This window comes from Benincasa hispida, chromosome 2 (genome assembly GCF_009727055.1).
Source record: "Benincasa hispida cultivar B227 chromosome 2, ASM972705v1, whole genome shotgun sequence".
NCBI lineage: Eukaryota > Viridiplantae > Streptophyta > Magnoliopsida > Cucurbitales > Cucurbitaceae > Benincasa > Benincasa hispida.
In genome coordinates, this window is record NC_052350.1 from 5,296,696 (window position 1) to 5,303,866 (window position 7,171).

The following is a 7,171-nucleotide window of genomic DNA, read 5'->3' on the forward strand; positions in this document are numbered from 1 at the left end:
GTTGAGGATCAGTTTTTGGTGTTGATTTGAAATGTTCAAATTGACAAGAGGTATTTTGATTATATATGATATAATCGGTATACTGTATGAGATACATCTAGTGGAGGATTAATGTAAATGAGATTTACATTAAGTGCCATGGAATAGAAAAAGAACTATGGTTTATATGTTTTATGAGATGAAATATTAAAACTATAGGTTATAAATATAGTATGATAAGTTGGTTATCATTTATATTTATAATAATATTAATTATTGGAGAATGAAATCTTTGTTTTTAATAACCAATTGAGTGGGTGGTTATTGGTGATTCATGGTAATTGTGCGATAAAAAGGAAAATTGTTTTCTTAACTTTAGTAATGTTGAATTTTGAGATTTGATGGATTCTTTCTCGGAAAAACATCTCACACAGCTTGTCAAGTAAATGCCGATTTACTAAGCGACAACTTAAGCAAAGTAAACGATCATGTAATGTTTTATAGGCAACAAACATTGAGCTAAACGATGTGCTAAATGATCGCTTAGCTTTTGCCAGACGATCACTTAGCTTTAGCTAAACGATTGGGCATCGACCTATACGATAGGTCTCTATCTTCTCCCACTTGCCCAATCGTGTACACGATTGTTCATTCCTCCTTCATCTGCCTCATACCAAGTCTAAACAGAGTCCACCATCTGAATTCTCACACTGAAAATATCAAGGTAACCTTCTTGGTGGTGTCATACTCAACTCAACACTGTCGAGTTCTGTGGAGGCCGTTCATGTTGCTGGGGAATTCTTGACCGAGGTGATCGCTGAGGACGAGCGCGAAATGTTCGTGTAGTGTTGTGGTCGTGTTGTTCGAGCATTCGAGGTTGCTGTGTTTGCGTGTTCGTGAGCAAGGAGTATGGAGACGAGTCGACAAACGTTTGTAGCATTCTCCTTGTTTATTTGATTGTTCATGTTGTAATTTCTGTATTGATCGCATAATTGTTTGTTTTGTTTACGACTGTAATTGTAATGTTCGTACATGATTGTAATTTGGAATGATCTTTGTTTCGTTGCTCATGGAAATCTCGAGTTCGATTTCCTTCAAAGACTATAGAGTTTTGTTTTGAATTTGTATCTAGTGTTAATTCTATTGGGCTAAACTCATCAACAAAGAAAGGGAACTCAAACATTGATAGAGCATTGTCAGCTGTTTTTTTTATCAAACCGAGTAAAGATAAGTTGGATCAAGCTCATCTTTATATCATTCAAAATGTAAATGATGTGCTTGAAGGAGTAATAAAACATGCAACAGAATACTTCAGAACCAATAAGCATTTAAACTACATTTAATTTGAGTTTTAAGCATGCTGTTCATATGATATTCATAAGAGGATTTGAAACACATATTACCTTTGAAGATTTCTTCCACAAATTCAGCTAAAATCCACCAAGATAGAGCTTGAATCTTCAAGAAGACTACTACCGAGATCTTCTCCACTATGCTCAAGCTGGAACATGTGGTGGAAACACTTAAATCAAGTTGAATTGATGATGAACAAGTGAGGGATGTGTAGGGTTTTCAGGTTTTCACTTCAGTAAGTAAAACTTAGATTGCATAATAATCTTCATGCATGGAGCTTCTATAGATGGGTAGAATTCATACAAATATACAGGATTGCATGGAGGGCAGCTCCTCCTTGAAGATCATCACAAAAATAAAATGGATTTTGTTGACAATCCATCAAATTTGTTAGTGGGCTTTTCCCAGAAAATGGAAAAACCCATTAACTTAAAATAATTTCAAAAATCATTTTATTTTGTTATTTAGATTAATTTTATAAAATTAATTAAAAAATAATTAATTTAAATAAAACTAATTTTAATTAATTTTTAATTAAACGTTTAAATTAAAATAATATTAATTTAATATTTTAATATTAAATCAATAAAATATCAATTTCACCAATAAATCAATTTTATATTTAAATCATAATTTAAATATTAATTGATTTTCTAATTTCGTTTAATTTCGATTAAATTAAACGTTTTTAATTATATCATATACAATCAATCGAAAACCCTAAAATTGAATTTGAACATTTCAAATTCATAACCTAATTTTATACATCAATATTCAATTTGTTATTCCGATTTAAGAGCTTAGAGGGACCTAATGGACTTACAGATTATGAGCTCCAACGATATGTAATTAATTCATTAAAACTCTTTAATCGAATTAATTACTCGAATTAATTACTATTCGTTAACTATCAAGACACACCACTATAGCTCGATAGTTGCACTCTCCTCACTGTAGATATGTTTCTGTCTATGTAAATCAGAATCAGTAAGTTGATCCTTCATAGGTCATTCGTAATTACAGTTGGGTCAAAATTACTGTTTTATCCCTATAAATACATCTTGTTCCTTAAGTTTTCACTGTCCCTCTAATGAACAATTTGATTCATAATACTACTTATGAATCACGTCCCTTTCTATCATGAGAAGGCGAGGTCCCGATTGTTCAAGACCTGGAATCAGCACTTAAGGGAATAACCTATCTGCTAACCCTAAAATGGGTAGGAGTGAATTCCATCTTGCAGAGCTATGTCCCCAGTTATCCATCTGGTCTTATCCCCAAAATGGAAGGCTTATTAAGTAGTGTTGTTGGACTACTCTCACCCATGAAGATCCAAGGATAATCCCGAATAAACAGAAGTTCATAGTTAGCTCAAGATTTAGATCGAGTTATCCTAGGTTACTTTAGTATGAAATAGTCATTTTTAACAGTAAACGGTCGTTATAAAGAAAAGTGACTATTTCATGGTCCAGTCTATATGCAAACTCATTGCATAGGATGTCTCCACTCATATGTCTCTACATGAGTGATATGTTATCACATCATTTGTATTACCTATACAAAATGGGTCGCATCCAATAGTGTTATTAGGATGAGATGCCCAATTTCATCCATATACTTATAGACCATTTAGGCTATATACTCTTAACTTGATCCTGTTTATGTCACTACATAAAGTTAAAGTATTTATACTATAGCCATGGATATGTTTATTGGATTTTCATAATAGAATGCAAAATCAACAACTTTATTGAATGAGATACTCAATAATATTTTATTGATAAATAGAATGTTTAACACAAATTTTACAAACTGCGAGTTCTAGGATATTCCCAACAGTGCTTCCTTATGACGAGTATGTAGATCTCCGTCTTATTCTCGTTTTAGGCTATTTGATTATTCAATGATCTGCTAACTTTGTCATTGATAATAGGCAACATATAGATATTTTGTCTAAGCTCAATTCTGGTAAAAGTAAAAGTAGAAAGTGACTTCAAGAAGAGCATAATCGTACATTCAGTCAATAGTTGTCCACATGGGTAATCTTTAGGGCCTACTATCTGATGTATAATCAAATGTTAACTACTAAACTATTATAAAATATCGCCAATGTGAAGTCTCTAGATCTTCGATCTAGAAATTTAGCCAGTCAACTAAAATAGGCTAATTTGAACTAATTAATTCTTAATCCATATAACACGGGGTAAGTAAATACAAGTTCTTTAGTTATTTTTAATTTGCATTATATGCGTACTAATATTTCAAAATTGTTGCTTATTATAGTTATCATTAGATATTGATTGTAATCAATCTACAAGAAAATTGTGTTTATGTTTTGGACTCTGTTCGAAGTAAGGTTCAAGAGGATTTTCATAGAGTTATTAATATGTAAGTGTAATTGAACTTTTTTAGCTCTTAATTGAAGTATTTATGTTTAACTGATGTTTTCAAACTATTTAGTGGATTGAAAACATGGCAAGCCAAGCAGATCTCCAACACCACCGATCTTCTCCAAAATGGAAACCTATTATGGTAAATTTGCATTCATTTTTTAACAATTTATGTTCATTCAAACATAAGAGAATAATTGTTTTCAACTTCTTTATATGCAATGCTCTCATCAATTAGATTCTGTAGGGATGTGGGTACTATGTGCAAAAGTATATACACAATATAGTGCATAATCCTACTACTCCCATTATTAACCTCGTACGTAAATTATTTATTTTTTATATACTAGCTTTAATTTAATAAATGATGTAAACTTATGTTGAGTTATCTTTTTTTCTTTTTGTAGTTTAACACAAAAAATGCATATACTCAAGGAGAGATTGATGTAATTTGAACCAAATGGACAAGTTTTGTTGGCTGATTTGTGTAAAGATGTACTTCTTGTTTTTTTTTTTTGTTTTTTTTTGTCTCAATAGAATGTATATCTAGCTTATAATGAATCTTGATGAGTTTTGAGTTAAATATACAAGTTTAGAATGAATATGAAGTATTAATCGTTGGTTTGTGGATAGACGAACTGTTATCTAACATGATATGTTTATTGGAAGATTTATGTATATTTTTTTTTTGTTTATGGGGTATTTGGTGTAAGTATTCATGGAAGTACTAATTGATATTTGTGAATGGGAGAAATGATTATTAATATTATAGAGGTGGTTGATAATTATAATTATTGTTCTATGAAAGTGTGTTATCGATATACAAATATTGGTTAGTGTGTTTATTTCATATTTGATGAGTACTTATAGAATGGATTGGAAATATTAATTCTTGTTTGTGGATAAATTATTATAGAAGTGTGCTTCATTGCAGGTAACTTTGTATTTAGTTTTGTGGTAGAGTGTATTGTTCTGGTTATTGATATATTCCAGGTTTGAGTTCAGTGAATTCATAGGTGGAAGAAAAATATTATTGGTTTGCCATGCAGAATTTCACAAGTACGCATTACAATGAACAATTTTTTTTTTTATATTCTTTTAATAAAAAACAATGACGGACATTTCCTAACCCAACACGAGACATATAATGTCGTTTTTAACTTTTTGTCCGACATTAAAAATGGATTCGACAACGAAATTTTAAAAAAATAGACAATAATTAAAAAAACAGACATGGATTTTGGGCTTCAATGTAGGTTTAAAATCGACATTAAAGGGTAACCAACATTAAAGATGGTGTTATTAAAGCCCTTTAATGTCGGTTTTAAATCGACATTTTACACCCTCTTCAATGTCTGTTAAAACCAACATTAAAGGGCTTTAATAACATTATCTTTAATGTCGGTTTTCATCCGACATTAAAGCCTAGAATTCTCATAGTGTGTGGAGAAGGTACTAGCACCTCAAAACACTCGTTCACAAAAACGAAGTTTACTTTTCTCGTCTTAATTTAAGACCAATGGCCTTTGTAGAAAAAAATAAATATTTTTATGTTAGATTTTTAAATGACCCACATTTTATTGGTCATTATGAAAATAAATAACAACCAATATTTATGAGTGGCCAAAGGCAATTAGATAATTTTATTTGAATTTAATTTGGCCTTCCAAAATAAAAGCACCACTTCAATAATATTAGGGAATCAACCTCTTTAAATCCTAATTTCTGTCATATGAAGTTTGATACAAAATGTTTGTAAAAAATCTCTTTAAATCTTTTTCTTTAATTTTTAAGAAAAATATTATTTATGAAATCCATTTTTATTAATTTATTTTTTATTTCTAAAAAAGAGTATGAAAGGAAATTAGGAAAAGAAATCTTATGAATTCAATTTTATTTTAATTTTTTTATTTAAAGAAAAATCAAAGGATTGATTTTAGAGAAATTCAAAGTTTACTTTTAAAGAAAAATGTCTTTTATGAAAAGATTTTTTTTAAATGCATATTTTTCAATAAAGGAATTTTTATTATTATAGAAATAAACAAATTTGTAGAAGGATAAAAAAATTTATTTAAAAAAATATTATTTACAAGAAAACATATTAGAATCAAATCTTGGTCTTCCAAGAATTTAAATTTATACCTCACAAATAATGCCTTCCGAAAATTTGACTTCTATCGTCCGAGAATTTTTTTTTTTCAAAATAAAGGTTAACATTTACAAAAAAAAAAAATAAAAAAAAATAATAATTATTATTATCAATGAAGTAATAAAACAAAAGCACACGAACACTTCACAAAATGCATTCATGAACATTATTTAGCGATTTTTATGATACATATATGTTTAAATATATGTAATGACTATGATACATATTTTTTTTTTATCATCAACGCAAAATTAAATAATCATGGCTTACAAAAAAAAAATAACAATTTAGATAATGAATTATATAAATGAATGAATGTAAACAAGACATCCACATCGATTTTAAAAAACATATTTTATGATAGCAATAGAAGGCTTATCGCATAAACAACGACACAATGATACTTTTTTCGAACAATGCAAACATAATATAAAACAAAGTTGCTATAAAATTAGAATGTGGAGAGGAGGAAAAAAAAACATGGTGAAGAAAAATAAACGAAAAAAAAGATGTGGGAAATAAAAATCGAGAAAAAAAAGTGGTAGAGATTTTTTTTTTAAAAAAAAAAGAAAAAAATGGAGAAATTGTAGGAAAAGAAAAAAAATGGGGAAAAATTTAGAGAGGGATGAGAGAAACCAAAAAAAAATTTTGAGAGGAAGAAGACGAAACTTTTTTAGGAATTTTTTCGTGTGATCCTCAAATGATTCATAGTCACCCACTTAATAGAAAATTCAAACCCTTTTAAATAAAAAAAATAAATTAAATTAAATTAAAAGAAATAAGAAATAAAATTGACAGAAAATTATGTGATGGTTTGAAAATTTTATTAATTCATTCCCAAAATGATTTTGATATAAGTTTTCCGTAAATAAAAGATTTCAATATTCAAAAGCTTACCCCCTCCAAAATAAATGTTTTTATTTTAATTAATAAAAAAGAAAAAGTTATTTTAATATTATGTACTCAAAAGTTTTTTATATATATAAATTTTCTCTTGAAAATATAGCAAGTTTTTTATTATGAAAACGTCACAAAAATTGACAAAAATAAGATGATGAAATAAAATACAAGATAAATTCAGCGAGCTTTTTTTTGAAAAATGTAATTAGTATATGTTGAGATATAGGTTTTATATTCATAATATGTACGTGAAACATTTTCCTCGACAAAATTTTGAAATGAAAATATATGGCAAAATTGATTACTTTTTTGTTATGATTCAAATAATAACATGTAAATGTTAATTCAAACCTTATATCTTGATCGAAAGATATGTCACATCAAGTTGATAAATATCAAA